This window comes from Agelaius phoeniceus, chromosome 3, assembly GCF_051311805.1.
Source record: "Agelaius phoeniceus isolate bAgePho1 chromosome 3, bAgePho1.hap1, whole genome shotgun sequence".
NCBI lineage: Eukaryota > Metazoa > Chordata > Aves > Passeriformes > Icteridae > Agelaius > Agelaius phoeniceus.
In genome coordinates this window covers 102237749-102254495 of record NC_135267.1, presented here as the reverse complement: position 1 = coordinate 102254495, position 16747 = coordinate 102237749, and the positions used below count along the sequence as shown (strand labels likewise).

General features: G+C 45.6%; 1 long non-coding RNA gene across 1 annotated transcript in view; it reads left to right on the top strand.

The window, feature by feature from the left end:
* The first annotated feature begins 6102 nt into the window (after positions 1 to 6102).
* LOC143693622 (uncharacterized) overlaps positions 6103 to 16747 on the top strand; it is a 50096-nt gene continuing 39451 nt past the window's right edge. The window contains exon 1 of the long non-coding RNA XR_013181526.1: positions 6103 to 6354. This is a non-coding gene — a long non-coding RNA (uncharacterized LOC143693622). The remainder of the gene's footprint in view (positions 6355 to 16747) is intronic.

The window sequence follows — 16747 nt, the reverse complement described above, 5'->3', positions numbered from 1 at the left end:
ACCCTTTGTCCTGTGATGAAGAAAGCTGCAAATTTGGGCTGTCTCAAGCACAGAGGACAGGTGGTAGTGATGCCTTGTGAAGGCTGACCTAGATCAGAGACTAGACAGAGCTAAAGAATAAAGTAGGGATTTATTAACTGGCATCAATAGATCCACCTTGGGCAGTACAACCCAAAATGGCCACAAAATGGACCATAGGTCATGGGGTCTCACACTTTTATAAGTTTTGGTCCATTAGCATATTGGAGCTAATTGTCCAATTACAGCTTTAGCCCATGAAGTCCCATCCTTCTTGTTTTCTCTCTTCATTCCACCATTGTTTATGCTCTTGGGCCTGAGATCTGCATCAGCTGTCCTTGGGTCCTCAGCTAGAGAAGGAATGGTTTTGTGTCCCTGCTCTGTGAAGAATATGAAGCCTAATATGAAGCCCAGACTTACACACTAGAGCAGAATAGAATCTGAAAAATAGAAAAGCTAAAACCTGAGGCATCAGCAGTAGCTGAAGTTAAAAAGAACAGCTTTTCTACAAATGACCCAAGGAACAGAGCAGCATTACCCATTCAAACAACCCCAAATCTAGTTGCTGTTTGGGAGTTTTTTCCAGTTGCTAACGTCCTTGATGGGTAGCAGAAAATTAGCATTCCACAAGGTTAATGGTCTCTGCTGCTCCCCAAGCTGTCAGTCAGTTTGCTCATTAATCCCTGGAAAACATCTTTGGCTGCACTGAACAGGGGATGTGAAGTGAATCTTAGATCTCTCTTGGACACAGGTCTGAGAGTGACAAACTGAGACAAGCCTAACACCAGTTCTAACACCTCTGCAGGGCCAGAAATGCATGCTGTCCTTCCCAGAGCCATCCAGCTCCAGTCACTCCATGGACCTCAGAGCAGTTTGAGATCACAGATGGGGCCATCAAGGGCACAATTCACTGCTTTGTGGTGTCAAACCCACTTAGAGTTAGAGTAAGCAGGAAAGATGTGCCTATGAATTGAGGAAGAGGAAATTCAGGAGCTCCAGCATTTCTCCATTCATAGATGGAGAATCCATAAACGTCCTTCTCCATCCTTTCTCTCTTTGTCTTTCTCCAGCCACAGACATCTTTTGCCCATGGTTTAAAGGAATAAAATGCAGCAAGATCTTTCTGATCACCTGGTTTCTGGTGAGGCTGGAGGGCTCTAGTGGCAGTCATGGGCTGATGTTTGCAGAGAGGGGTGGTTTCTGTGGAGTCAGGACTGGGCAATTGCTTCAGAATGCCCTGATCCCCTATTTGCCAAAGGATCTGGCAACCCCCAGAAGAATTCCCTTGGGTAGAAACACCCCTGTGAGCAGGACTTCCCAGGGGCAGAGCAGGACCCCATCCTTGGCATTCCCAATTTCTTTTTCCTGCTGCACAGAGGGATGGGGGGCAGCAGTGCCCCAAATTTCTAAACCCATGAAGTGCACTACCTTTTGCCTTCTACCTAGGATGGCTACTTTGACCAGCCAAGGCAAATAACATTTTACTCTGCTCTGATGTAACAAGAGCAGGCTAAAACACAAAGGCCAAGCTGATGGCCAAGGCTAAGCCTGAAATTTCAAGCAGCTTGCAGATACTGCAAGTAAATACCCTGTTCTCCCATTGCTCATCCTTCTGTGCAATCCTGGTCGTGTTTTCATCTTGCTTGGTTTCCAGAATTATGACAACATGTGGGACATTAAAGCTGAGCTTGAAAGTGGTGCACCTCAGAGGACTTTCTAGGATTTGCATAACATGAGGGTAAATCTTTGAAATGGAATTTTGCTTATTTCCATATTACAGGAGCTGTTTTCCCCAGTCTTTTAAGTGAAATTGCAGGATTTCAGTCTGAGTTGTTTAATAACTTGTTGAAAGAAAAAAAGAAGTCACCTCTTTCATAACAGAATACTGGATCTACACCAGTAGGAAGGGCTGTGTTTCAAAATGTGTCATTTGGGGAAATAGGGAATCTACCCTCACCCCCTGTAACCCTGTTTTGTTTTGTTTCTGAAAAACTTGAACACCATGCCCACAAGGGAGTTTTGGAGTGGTTGGCTCATATTCCTACTCTTCTCTCTGATGCTGACATTTTGTTCAGATTGTGTTTACCACAATGTGCCCTCTTCCTGACACCAAAACTGATGCAAGGTGTCAGTGAGCAGGCTGGGTCTTGGGACACCTGGGTGCTTGAGGGAAACCACCTGAAGCTCTTGAGACTTGGAAGTAACTCTGGCAAATGAAAACATCCTGGGCTCTGACTGAAATGGTTCTTATGCCAGCCAAGAGGGCTTCAAAAGGAGCTGGGCAGATGAGAGTGCCCAAGTGCTGCTTTGGACTGGTGAGGCTGGAGGGGAACCCCCTCAGGAAATGAAACTCCTCCAAAAAGACAGGCTGATACTTTCTGAGTCTATGAAACCCTGCTGGCTTTCAGATTTAAATTTATATTTAAAAAGAAAGAAGAGCTTGGGGCTTGGTGTAATTTACAACTAATTGGATCTTCTCAAATGCCAAGTGAAGAAACAAAGGGTCAGAAAAAGAGCTTTGTTTCATGTATAATGACAAGAACACTTGTGGGATAACACAGCCCTGTCCTGCTCCAAATTATTACTTACTCCTGTTTTAGCATAAATCCTCTGCAGCCTTCACTAGCAATTAATTTGGCACACTTTTAATTATATGAACTGACACATAATTAATTAAAATAGGGTAGTTGACCCCAGCTATTGTGGGTCACAAGTTTTGGGTATTCCTTCTGTGCCTTTGGCTTGTCTGTCTGTCTGGCAGCACCTTTGGGTGGGAAGGCAGCACAGAGGTGCCTCAGAGAGCTGGAAATAGTGGCAGGGATCACTACACCATGGTCATTGCCCTGCACCACGAAGCTGCTGCTCTCCCAACAAGTTCTGAGCCTTGAGCAAAGAGGGCTTGGCTGCCAGGGGCTGCTTTCTTTTCAGTGGTGAGCTCCTACAGACAGATTTCCATCTTCTCCTGATGCTCTGCATGCTCTGCTCTTGCATGAGCCTCTCTGGAGCCCTTTGGGAGGCTGCTGCCTGCCCTGCAGGCTGGCACAGAGAGGGCCTTGCTCTGCTGCCTCCTGCCTGTGATGAGCCACGGTGAGAACAAGTTCCTGAGCAGATGAGAGCCACAGGTTTCCAGGAAGATAAAAACAGCTGGGATTTCTCCTCACAGGGCTCCATTACAACACAAAACAGGGAAGAACTTGTGCTCTGTGGTGCATTACTGTGGTTTCTGTACAAAAGGCTTTCTCCAGGCCTCTTTTTTCCTCAAGCAGTAAAGGAGCTGGATGTGGGCTTGTGTCATGTGAGTTATCTCTGTCCTTGGAGGTTTCCAAGGCAAAGGCACAGCCAACCTGGAGCAAGAGATTGGAGAGTGGAGACCTGCAGAAGCCTCCCCCCACCAGCACATCTGTAATTGCTATGAACCAGCTGCTTCAGTGCCAGTTTTTGCACTTGAATTAATTGAAACTTAGCCCCTCTCAGCATTGGCTCCTTGCAGCATCCAAGGGTTGGGAGGACAAGGACTCCTCTTATCCAACTAAGTGCAGGCTCGTAGGAAAGGGAAAAGGTTCCAGGAAGAAGAAGAGGAAAAAGGGGGAAAAAAATATTAAGGGGATGCAACAGCTGGGAGGTTTCTTGCTCAAGAAATTAATGATCCATCAAAGAGTCTCTGCTATTTTCAGCTTGATAGGCAGGAGAAATGCCAAGCTTGGAGCACATGAGCTTGGAGTTGATTAAATTAAATGAAGGGATGGGTAGTGCCTACTTGGAGTGGAGAATGCAGGAAGATCTTTGAGGAAGCTCACTTGTCTGAAGTGACCTGGAGCACAAAGACAGAAAGATTTTGGGCTATCTTGTTGTTTTGGAATGGGAACCAGTCTAGAATGTGAGTCCCAAACAAGAAGGGTTCTTACAGGGAAGGTTTAGGTGAAAATCCTCACAGAAAGGATGAAGGTGAATAATCAAAGAGGAAATAAAGACAATTATCTCTCTGGGCTCATAAAATACAGGGAGGAGAGGAGGTGTATCAAAAAGGTTTTTAAATTGACCAGAAACCCAAATTTTGACTAATTACTACTGAATTCAATGCATAATATTCCCTACACTGTATGTTTGGGTAGTTTCCTATGTATTCCATGAAATTCACAGCATTCCTTGTTTTTCCTCTGCTGATACAATAAAGAAGCAGGAGCATATTTATTAATTACTTTTCTATGCTTCTGGTCCTTGGTTTATGGGTCCACTACTCACAGGAGGGATTAAGAGTCTCCAGTGGGCTTCTCTGGAAGGAAGTGGTTGAATTGATGGCAGCCTGTTTCCCAAATTATTGTCATTGTTGTTGCTTTAGCTAAAATGGAAATATTTCATGGCAAATGTGTTCCATCTGGCTCTGTGACTGGTGGAAAGCCAGTCACAGACTTTTCATCTGAGAAATAAAGTATTCAGAGTCTTAGAGGTACATATGAGAGATTATTTAGCTATAGGACTCTGTGTGTCTTTTTAAGCTAATATTGGGGGTTTTAAAAACAATTACAGGTCTAGTTAATTGTAAGTTAGTGATTCTTAAATATGTCCTAACTTTTGTATTATCTTGCCAATTTCCAGCTGTTTTCAGAAATATTTCTTGTGTTTCAGCTGAAAAAGCCTGGCTGCTTGTAACCTCTTGACATTAAATGCATTTTGAAAAATAATGTAAAAGCATTTCAGCAGCAGATTTTTATTTTCAGCTTAGCAGTTCAAAACACAGGAGTCCAGGGCTTCCAGCAAGTTCTGCCAAAACACCACCACTCCTTTCTCTCTGACCAGTGCAGCCTATTGAAATGAGGAGTTTATATCAGCAAAGAGGAAAAAAAAAAAAACTTCCAAAAGAAAATGCAAAAAGTCTAAATGGTCCCAACAGTTTATTGAAATGAAGAAGAAAAATTATCTCAAACTCACTTGTGGATGGATGTGTTTGACAACTGATGCTAATCCTCAGTGCAAGCCAATCTGTATCCTTGTCCAAAAGAAGGGAGGGAAGTTGATTTTTTTCCCATAGTTGTTGCTCAGTGATGTGTGTATACATCCTACATGTTGATGTATAGAACAGACTGAAGCTGTTACACAAGCTTGGGGAATTCTGCTGCTTCCCTGCTCAGCTCTCCTACACAGGAGTGCCTGAGCAAGGTGCATGGCCACTGCTGAAAGCAATCTAATTAGGTATTTATTTATTTTTGGAGGCTGACACATACCTTATAAGTGTTGGGTTTTAAATACCTTACCAAGCAGATTATGTGTCTAACAACAAAGAGATTTTGAAAGGATTTTCCCTCTTGTGTAATACCTGGCAAAAAGAAAAAAAAAAAGTATTTTTCTAATGTACTGCTGTAAATGTGAGGGCTTGTTGGCTTGTTGTTCTTGTGTTATTCATCATTGCAGGAATTGTGGCTGAAGCAGCAATTTCCCAGCTAATAAAATGGAAATCCTGCCTGCATAAAAAACCTAACAAAGCACCTGGAGAGGGCTTGTTGAGAAGATGGAAGAAACAACCATTTGGGATGAAATCTCTCAGAGCAGTGTCTGTCCAATAAGCTGCTCCATTTTGCATAAGCTTTTCAGAGAACTGATGGGTATTTCAGTTTGTGACTCAAGAGTCAGGAAGATTAGGAAAAGCAAGACAGAAATCCAGCCTCAAAGAGTCTCTCAGAGATGGAGGGGGATGTTGTGTTGAGTTCTGCACCTTGGGAACAGCTCAGCAGGTCCGATCCTGCCTGGCTCTGTCATGGACACACAGCCACAGCTCCAGTGTCCAGGGCTGGAGGAGGTGGCTGAGCCTGAAATGAGAGGCTGGCAGGCCAAGGAATCCTCAGCTCTGCCACTCAGATTCAAGTGGATGGTGACATATGTACGTACACAACATCCATATGGCACAAATTAAATTGAGAAGGGAACGAGCAAAACAATTTTCCAACAAACAAAGTAAATGAAGACCGTGCTTTCTTCACAGCAGTGCTCAAGCTAGAAGAATACTGATTCATATTTCTTGGAATGAGAAGTGCTGGGGAGGGAGGTGCCATATTCTTCATTGCTGTTAATGTTTTATGCATTTTTTTTATTTGCTTGCTTTTTTTTTAATGTCATAACTTAAGTTCTCATAAAGCTATAGTGGCATTTTAATGCTTAGCCAGACATTAGATCATATTTTTTGTAGCAAGAAGAGTTTCTGATGAATCCTGGTCCAAAACTATTAAGAGATCAACTAGGACCCTTGGGCAAGTAGAAAAGACAAAGCAAAGACCAGAAGTGGTGGAGGAGCAGCCAAAATTTGAGAAGGAATGGAAAGCAGCCAGACAGGAAAACATTCAGGTAAGGCTGTTTTCACCTATTTTTTTCCACATAGATATTTGCTTCTTCATTCCTTGCACTGAGTATTGCTCAGCTAAAGGACAGCAAATACAGCTTTGTGAAACTTGGATGTAAAACTTGCTGTGGGAAAAGCTTTGCCTGGCCTTGCAGTGGAGTTTGTGGTACTGGTTCCTGTGTAAATCCAGTACCAGGATTGGTGACTCACAGGCTGGCTGGCCTTTCCTGCTGCCACACTGAAATCCCTGGTGTCTCAGCAGTGACTCACAGGAGATGCTCAGCTTCCTGTCAGTCAGTGATCCTCACCTTGCAGTCTGACTCCTGCCATCTATCCAGCGTCCACAGAGGATTCTCTAAAGGCTCTGTCAGGTACTTGAACTTGTGCCACAAAGAAATTTAAAAATAAGCAGTGTAGCTAAATCAATCTACCATTCACGAGTGCTCAGTGAAGTGACATCCACCTGAAATCAGAGCAGCTCTGAATGGCCAATCGATGGAAAGTGAATCTGCATTGAGATGGGTGAGAGCACTGCTGTGCTGCACTTTCATCAGAGACTTAAGATTTCATGCAGTGAGAGAGAGACTTTGGAATAGTCAGAAGACAAAGGCATCATCTCCTCCCTCAGTAACTCCAGATTGTCAGTACAGAGACCTGTCCCCATCTTCCACTCTCTGACTTTATCCCTGTCTATCCAACTGGCAAATTTTTCTCTGACTGCAAGGCAGAACAACTCATCTAGCCAAAACCAGCATCTCTAAATTGTATCCATGATTCATTTACTGTCTCTGTGTTTCAATCCAAAAAGGATTTGCATGAAATCCCAGAGCATGCAGTGATGTATAGACGTGCTATTTATGGGAACAGTCTTCAGAGGACACGAAAACCTTTTCAACAATGTTTGCCAGGACAGAACAGGCTGTGATGGAAAAGGGATCCACACCCAGAGTGTGGTTTTGCCCTTGGCCTTGAAACAGAGATAGGATCAAACTCCATGACTGGAGAACCCAATCCCATCCCACTTGTCGCAAAAGTTTAGGAAGGACATTGAGACACTCGAGTGTGTCCAGAGGAGGGCAAGGAGGCTGGTGAGGGGCTTTGGAACACAAACCCTGTGAGGAATGACTGAGAGCTGGGGGTGTTTAGCCTGGAGAAAAGGAGACTCAGGGGTGACCTTATCCCTCTCTACAGCTCCCTGAAAGGTGGCTGTAGTCAGGTGGGGTTGGTCTCTTTCTCCAGGCAGCACTGACAGAACCAGAGGACACAGTCTCAAGCTGCTCAAGGGAAATACAGGCTGGATATTAGGAAAAAGTTTTTTACAGAAAGGGTGATAAAGTTCTGGAATGGTCTGCCCAGGGAGGTGATGGAGTCACCAGCCCTGGATGTGTTTAACAAAGACTGGATGTGGCACTGGGTGCCACCAACTGGCTTAGTTGAGGTGTTGGGGCATGGGTTGGACTTGATGAACATTACAATCTCTTCCAACCTTGTGATTCTGTGAATTCTGTGAATTCCTTGGTAGGGGGACTAATGCAGGGACCTGTGTGACAATGGGTATAACAACCAGTTATTTCCTGCTTTCCCTCTAATTCCTATGGACATCATTGCCTGGAGTGGGTGGCTGGCTCCCAGCTCTCCCATGCCTTGCTGGCAGCTCAGACCCCCATTGCCATGGGGCTTACCCAGGGCCCAGGAGACACAGGCTCCCAGGTGGATGTTGCTCCCAGCCCAGGTCACTCTGCTCCTTGCAGAAGATATTTCCACCTGCAGCTCAATGTTTAGATCTTTGGCAGGGCACAGTGACCCAACTCAAGGGCAGCTCGACTAAAACCAAGGTTGTGTACATCAGTCATTGTGCTGAAGACAAAGGAGGCAGACACATGTCACTGCAGCTCTGATGGAAAGCTGGGCATGCAGAAAGACAGCAGGGCTCAGGTCCAATCACAGAAGGGGTGGGGGCGGGGGGAAGTAAATATGTTTCTGGAAGCTTTATGACAACCAGGAGATCTCCAACAGCTTCTGAGATCAAATCTGTAAATTTTGAAGACCCTCTCATTTGTGGGCCTTAACTTTGTTTATTAAGAGAGCCAAGGTCATGGAGTGGAAGGTTTACACAGAGCAACGGCCCACCCAATAAAACCAAACCAAAAACACCCAAAAACCCCAGCATAAAAGACATGCAGGATGACTAGATGACTCTATCTTGAGCTTTTATTAACATTTCCAGTGACAGACCTTCAAGCACTCTCTATAAATAGCAATTAGTTAAACTTTATAGTTAACTGACGTGACTCCAAACTGCATCAGACAATCAAGCCTTCAGGTAAGAGTGCAGCAGCCACTAGCATGGCATGGATGCTTTTGAACAGAAATACTCAACTCTTTCTGTAAATTACTGCCCCATTTCCTCCCAGCTGGCTGAGAGTGTCGCTGCAGTGATATCAGCTAAGCCTGTGCACGTTTTTTTCACAAACACTGCACAGCCAACAGCAGAACAGGTAGAGTTTTCAAATGACACCATAGCTGGGTTTCAGCTCCATGGCAAGGCCATAGTTTTGTGTCTCCTCAAACATCTGCTGAATAAAGCAGGGAAATAGTTGAAGTCATTCTGTTTGTTTTCCTTGCTATTTCCTGTCAACTAGAGGTTAATAAATAATTGCTAAGTGATGGTGGCTATGAGTGATACTTGTGATGAACCTTTAACGACAGACTGCAAAGGGAGACCGTACACAAGGGCTGTGTGAGCTGTGCTGCCACAAAACTGAGAAATGAAGGGATCTGTGGGTTTATTATTCATAAGCTGTGAGGAACTGGGCCTGAGAAGTGCCCAGGAAATCCTGCTCCACATGGGCACAACCACAGTGCATAACAAAGTCTAAGCAGCGACCCTTGGTACCAGCACTGATGGGATCTGCTTTCCTTTTTCCATCAGTGCTCAAGGTACAACTTCCAGGTTGGAATAGAGAAGAAGCTGGACAGGAGATTTCAATGGCACCTCTGATTGCAGGACCTGTGCCTAAAGGAGCAGCCTGGTCTAACTGCAGTTTGGGGCATCTGAAGACAATTAAAACTCATTAATTGTGCCCCCAGAACAGCTATTCAGGGCAAAGAGGACTACATCTGCAGGGACTAACCTGTGGCTACAACAGTGCCTCAGCAGGGCAGTGAATCACCCTGACTCACTCATGTCTGTTCAAAGCTGACCAAAACCATGGATTAATGTTTTACAGATGATTCTGAAAGCTCTAAACTGAGGTCATGGTAAGGGAATGTCACCGACTTCTGCTAAGAGGAAACAATGGCACTGGAGTGGGAAGGGAGTTGGGAAAGAAGAAAAGATTGTGGGTTCGGCAAGATAACTTAAATGCTTTTAGTTTCTACCTTCAATATAGAGAAATTTTGAAGGAAAAGTCTGGCAGCATCGAAAATCTAGTGTTGAAGACATAAACACTTTTATTCTGGAGTTTGTACAGGACAGAATTTGTGAGGATCTGTGGTCCAACCCCTCACTCAAAGAAGAGTCAGCTTCCAAAGTAATTCAGAAAAGAGAAAGGCATCTTGTATCCCAGCACAGCCAGGTTAAGAACATGCTGCTTTGAGTGGAGGCATCCTTTTACAGGAAACCATTCCCATCAAACATGTTCTCATACAGCACAGGCAACTATTCCCACTAATTTCAGGAGCCTGGCTAGCTGCTGTCAGGATGGAGCTGCCTGGCTGCTCTCTGGGTCTCTGCAGTGCAAATGACAGGGAACATGTTGGGTACAGAAGACAGGCGGATTCTCACATTCAGGAAAAGGAAAAGTGATACCTTCCTTTCTCTTTTTTCTTCTCACTATCTGCTGAGCAGTTCTTGGTCAAGAATTGAACACATTTTGTCTGTTGGAAGCCTTAGTATGTTCCACACATGAAATGAGGGAGGAGGGGAGAGAGCTGTTCCTTTTCAGTCAGCTAATCTGTTACCTCTGCAAAAAGGCTATTTGCAAACCAGCTGCCATTGGTTTGATCTGCAGTTGTTTTCCTTTAAGTTATCATCAGTGGTAGAATATGCACAGACCCTTTTTGGTGCTCAGAACAGTTGAGGGCAGACCTAAATTTAACCCAGGCCTTTGGCTTTCTCCTCTGGGAGAAAAGCATTCCCGATATCAAAGGCCAGGGTTTTAATCAATGCTATGCTGAGAAAAACAAGAAGAGAACCTTCAGGCAGAGTTGTCACCCTCGTGGGAAGGATGACAGATTATGTGCTGCATGCACTGGGGGATGTGTCCCAGCCCTGTGCTCAGTGGACAGCACAGGCGAGCCTGAGCTCCAGGTCTTGCTCATTATGAATATTTTTACTTTTTACAGAAAGGAGAGGGAAACAATTTTCACACTGTCTCCCTGCCATCATGCAGCTCTGACCTATTATGCTCTCAGCAAGGATGCCAGGACTGAAGGAGTCCTGCTCATTTCCTCTCTCCTGTGCCTGGGGGTGGACTCCCAAGAGCCATGAGGAGGCAGCAGCTGCTCAGAGTCACCAGTGCTGTGCTGGCAAACTCAGCATTGCAGCTGGGCATCAGACACTGCTCTGGAGGGGGGTACATTCAGCATCTGCATGAATCCCACCTAGTCTGAAACAGGTTTGTGCAGCCTGGTTTGATTTGTTTGTCCTGAAGAACTGACCCACAGGAGCCTTTGACCAAGGAGAGCTCTTGGTGGGCAGGTGGCTCTCACCAGATGTTGGAGGCAGCCTAGGAGACAGATTTTTTATTCTGAAAACTTCTTGCAGCTCAGAGCAACCTCCCCTGCCACCCTTTTTTCACACTGTGCCCCTGCACAAAGGCAATGAGGCTGTCAGAGCTGAAGGAGCTGTAGGAGAGGGCAACTCTCTCTGCTCTGCTTCTGTGTGCTTGGGAGTGGGAGGAGGAAGGAACCATGGAGACAGCCAGCATCCCTGGCCTGGATGTAGGTGCTGCAAACTTGCCAACAAGGTATTCCCAGTCTGCTCTGAGCAGCTGGATAAGGGCCCTTGGCTCACCTACTGCCACTAACACCAGGCAGCCTTGTGTCATAGTTTAGGCAGTCACAGTACAAAGCAAAACTCCATTTACAGAAGGCTTCAAATCTGTTTTATTATAGCATGCATGCTTTTTATGCACTCTTACAAAACTCCTAAGTTTACACTTTATTCATTGGTCAGGAAAGACAAAGCACTTATTGGAATAGGCAGTTGCAGGTTTCTCTTATTTATCTTTTTTTCTTTCTTGGTTTCTGTGCCAACGACCTTGGTAGAAAATTCTTTCAGGGATAAACATGATCCTCTTATCAAACTTCTCTCTGGCTCACAGAAGTTGCTGTAAAGCCTCTTCCACAGTCTTGTTCTGAAGAAAGGTAACAACCTGGCAGCAGTGTGGTTACAAACCAGGGTGTCACTGTTGGCTTATCTTAGAAGCTGGGGCATGGGTAAATTAAAGCCTCCTGGGCTGGAGTGGGCAGCAGAACCAGGAGCAGACACAGGAGCAGACACAGGAGCAGACACAGGCCTTCTAGAACCCCACTGCTGCAGACCAGGCTGTCTCTTCCCCCTGAGATGTCACAAGGACAGCAGAGACACTCCTGCCTCCCTGGTGTTGGCCAAACCTGCTGCACAGACACTCCAAGGTGGCTCATGAATCCAGTGAACCTGTGAGATTCCCCTCTGGGTTTCTCCTCTCCTCCCTTGATGCAATCCTGGTGCTGGATCCTGTGTGAGATGGAGTAAGGCAGGGCCACTGGTTCAGGTGCTGCTATTTGAGATCCTAACTATGCCCTTGGATACCTCTCATCACACACATGGCCCACACACCCTTTTTGGGGGTACAAGAATGCATCTGCAGCAGATAACCAGGACAGCATGTCCTCCAGATTCCCTCCCACACCTTCCCCTCCAGGATGGAGCTCCAGGATGGAGCTGACCATCTTTAACCAAGCCACACAGCTGTGCTGTAGAACAGGTAACACTGTTCCACTGAATCTGCACCTGAATAAACTGCAAGACCTGCACCTGAATAAACTGCATGAACATCTGTTGGGTAGAGATCAAAATCCATCAAATAAGCTGTTAAAGCAAAAACATCTTGTTTAACTCTAATCTAACATGACTCCTAAAATGCTGATATTTCTACTGTCTTTCAAAGAGTTCATATCCTCTGGTTTTGCACCAAAGAAATCTGCAAGTGATTTCTACCACAGGCTACAACCAGCTCTAGACTAACCTTAGTTTCTTTTCAAGCTTTAATTGGTGAAGGGTGGAACCAATCCATCTAGTGCAGACTTCTGGTAACATAATTAGTTAACAGAGGTTCTTTGTCTCCTTAAACTCAAAAATGTTGCATTTCCCAAGCCCTTAAATGGATAAAAAATTAGGTTCTCTTTTGGGGTTGTTCCAGTGTTAGCATGTCAGATTTTTCAGAGAGCTTATCTTCAGCACCAGCACAACCTGCCACCTAAAATGAAACAGTGGGGATATTTTATTTTTTCATGCTTGGTCTGAAATCAGAGGTGTTCTTAATTAATTTTGTAAAATGCTCTTTTAAAAGGCTATAAACTAATTAAAAGAATGACAGGAGATGTGGTATATTACCAGTGCCAAGTATGATTCAGACAAACTGTCACTAGAAAATGCCTCTGACAATTTAAAGTTCCCCAAAATCTATTATTAAAGCTGTTTGGTCTTTTTCCCCCCCATCAGACACAGTCCTAAACATAATCTCAGATCTAACAAAACACAAATTACTGTGGAGGCCTCTATTGTGTTTTATTCTGTTCTCTGGCATTGGAAACTTCTTGGATATAGGGATTGTAGCCAGCATCTCCACTCACAGAGGAGGATGATTGCTGAGCAAACAATCAGTTTCTTCCAGCATGGCTGGTTACAGGAGTGTAGGAATCTCCCTCCTTCTCTCTCTCTTATTTCTGTTCCCAGTTTGCAGAATGATGTTGTTCCAGCCAGGCCAACATCTCATTGCTCTCAGCTCTGGTATCAGCAACATCAGTCTGAGGCTTCATCCAGATTAGTTGAAAGTTCTTCAAAAACTTTTGAAATTGTGGTTTCCAAAGGGCATTTTGGAGGTTGGGGCGGGGCGGGGGGGGGGGGGGGGGGGTTGGGGTGAATCTCCTTAACACAAAAATGGAGGGGAAAAAAGAATGTTTTAGTGCAACACAAAGCAAATGTGCATTATTCTTTCAGTCTTTCCTTCATTTGGGGGGTGTATCCTTCTTTCAAATCTGTCCATTTAGAGCCAAGCAGGTTATTCTACTCTGCAGACCCCTCTCATAACCCTGAGCCCTGGAACTATTTTTTCAGACTATGCCTGAAAAAACAAGTCGATTTCTATCCTTCGAACTCCTCCTACAAATTTTCTTCTTTTTTGGCTGGCATTCCTACAAAGAGGCTCCCACTGCTGCTCTTTCATCATCTCCCAGCTCTCTCTTCAGTTAAGCTCGTGCTAATAAACTGAAAAACAAGCAGGGATTGACAGGATGTGATTCCTGCTCAGCCATTCTTCACTTGCTGGGTTTTAATTGCTCTGTGCCACCTTTTGCTTTCTATCCCCTGGCCAGAAGTTACAGCACTTTTAATGCAGGGTGCTTTTCTCCTGCAGTATTTGATAATTTCCTGGCAGAGGGGCTTTACTCCTCTGCCAGCACCTCCAGAAGGCAGTGCCTCTTCTGTGTCCTCAGCCTCCTGAGCACATGGGGCACCACCAGACCCGAGAAGGGCTCCACTCATGGGCTTTGTGTGTCACATTTGGGTCTCTCTCTGGGACCTTATCCCCACTTTTCATCACTTCAGTGTCACTGCCTTGATCTGAAGAGACAGGTGTCTGCTAAGGAAGGCAGGAGCCTCCCTTGAAACAGAGAATGTAAATTCCCACCCTCTGAGGTATTACAATTTTGAAATTAAGGGGCTTTAAGGCAAAGATATGGGAGTAGGAATGGCAGTTCTTTATTGGGAAAAAAGTAAAAATAAAGTTAAAATGCAGTAATACATAATAACACTGACAAAGTCAGAATACAACCTGACACCCTGTGGGTCAGGGTGTTGGTAGCAGCCCCATTGAATGGTGGCTGCAGCTCTCCTGGAGTGACAGATGGGGTTCTGTTGGAGCAGGGATCCTGTAGAAGGGTGAAGTTTTCCTCTGGAGGTCCAGTGGTGGTGTAGATGGGCCTGGTCCTCCTCAGGGAATCCAGTGGAAAAGGCTGCCTGTGGTGTTCCAAATCTCAGATTCTATCCAGTTAGGAATGCTTGGCTCCTCCCTCTGGGCAGAGCATCTTCCACTGGCATGATGTAATTTTATCAGCTATGCAGTGACACTCAGTGGCCCATTAACAGAAGGTATCTAATGGAGGGAGGATTGGTTGTGGAACAGATAAAGAAAACTGCCCCACTTGATTTTAACAGGTGGCCCAATTAACAGAAGAAAACTGCCCCAGCTCTAACAGCTGGCAGTAGAATACACACCCCCAGCCACACCTTGCATTTCCAACCTAAGACAGCCACAGAGATCTGTGGGTGCCTGGGCTGACCCAGGGAAATTGAGTGTTTTCTCAGAGCACTGAAATGTGCTGCTCCTCACTGGCTGCACATGTGCATTGTCCCATGGGGAAGGGTAAGGAGCGAGCTTAAGAGGGAGTTAGAGAGGAGCTTGCTCTAGAAGTAGAAAAGGCTTGGAAAGGGGCATCACAAGGGTGGAGAAGAGGGATTGAGAAGCCTGAGGGGAGAGAGCTGGAGGAGAGTTGCAGGCAGCAGCTCAGGTGGCTGCAGGATATGAAAATCCTCCCACTGCTCAGATTTGCCTAGCAACTCTTGGCTGACAGCACTGCTGGTGTTCTGCCATACAGATGCAGCCTCCATCTCATGGGGAATGGAGGAGAAAGGGGATGTAGGGACACATCCCAGCTCTGAGGAGATCTATGCCCAGTACCTTGAAAAGAGGTTGCAGTGGAGGCACTTGACCCCCTGCTTGCCCTGTCTGCTCATGATCCTGATATGGTGTCTGCCACCTCCTCAGGGATGGCTCCTTCACAGTGCCACAGTGCTTGGAGGTGAGTGTGGAATAGGAGCCCAGCTTTATGTCCTGACAGAGTCCCTGACCAGGGGTACACAGGGACGTGGCAGTGCCATCTGCATATTCTTTAATTATAAACACCAACAGTGAAAACTGCTTGCCATAGAAAAGTGCTGGTGGAAATTAACTCTTTTAGCCTTTTTTTTTATCTCTGGTCACAGCAAAGTTAAAGTCCAATTTTTTGACCTACTTGCAAATCTTCAGCTCTTCTGAGAGCTGTCAAATATATAAGACCCCCATGAGTCTTCCATTCCAACACAATGACACAAATCCCCCAGTTTTTGTGCCTCATTAGTAACAGGTTGTGTTATTAAAGTAGTACAAGGTCCTCTGAGAGACTGAATTGTCCCCATGCAAGATAAGAGAAAGTCCTGAATCACAGACAGAGGCAAATGTCCTTGGCAGCAATGGTGACAGTAAAGGGCGCTGACACCAGACCCTGGGGCTGGTCTGCAAAGACAGCTGTGGGGGAGGTCTAAGAAAAAAAGGAAAGGCAGCTGCTGGGAAAGGGAGGGGGAAATCTGAGGTGTCTGACAAGGCCTGGGGTGGAGAGATGTCGGTCTCCTTGGGTGAGGAGGTGCAAAGGGGAAGGAAAGGTTTGCAAGGGCCCCTGGGCCAAGCAGTGCAGGAGATCACACCAAGGGCTGATGTCTGTGCCTTTGAGTAGGATGAAAATATCCATGGGGTGTGCTGGAGAGGATTTGTAGCCATAGTCTCTGTTTAGTCCCCTTGACCCTCTTCTCTTGTGGTTCACTGGAGCTAAAAGTGCCTCCACCACAGTCCCAGGCCCTCTCAGCTTCTCTTCTCTCCTTCCCTCTGGTCTGCTTTGCCTGGAGAGATTTTCCTTCATCCTGAAAAATGTGGAATTGGGCTCCTTGCTCTGTCACTGACAGACCCAGTGAAATCCAGCACTATGTACACACTCAGTATTCAAGGCAAAGCTGTTGAGATCTTAAAAGAGCACCAAGCTCCTCTTTCTTCCTTTGACAGGACTGTGATTCCTTTGGCAGACCAGGGCAGGGTTTGACAGGTCTCACCAGGAGGCCAGGGTTTTGAAAACATGCCAAGAATGCTGCAAGAAGACTCCTGGCACACCCACTCTGTCCTGAAGGCACTCACCCATTTTGTAGTATTTTGTACCAAGGACAGGATTTGTGTCCTGCAGGTGACAACCCAGTCAAGGGGGGAGTAAAAGAGACACATCTCAATTAAGCCCATCAGAGCAACCTAATCTCCCCTCCAAAACAATCTCCATGTCTGAGAAGGGAAAGGAGCATCAAATTTTAGTTTCTTTCTCAGGAACTGTAGC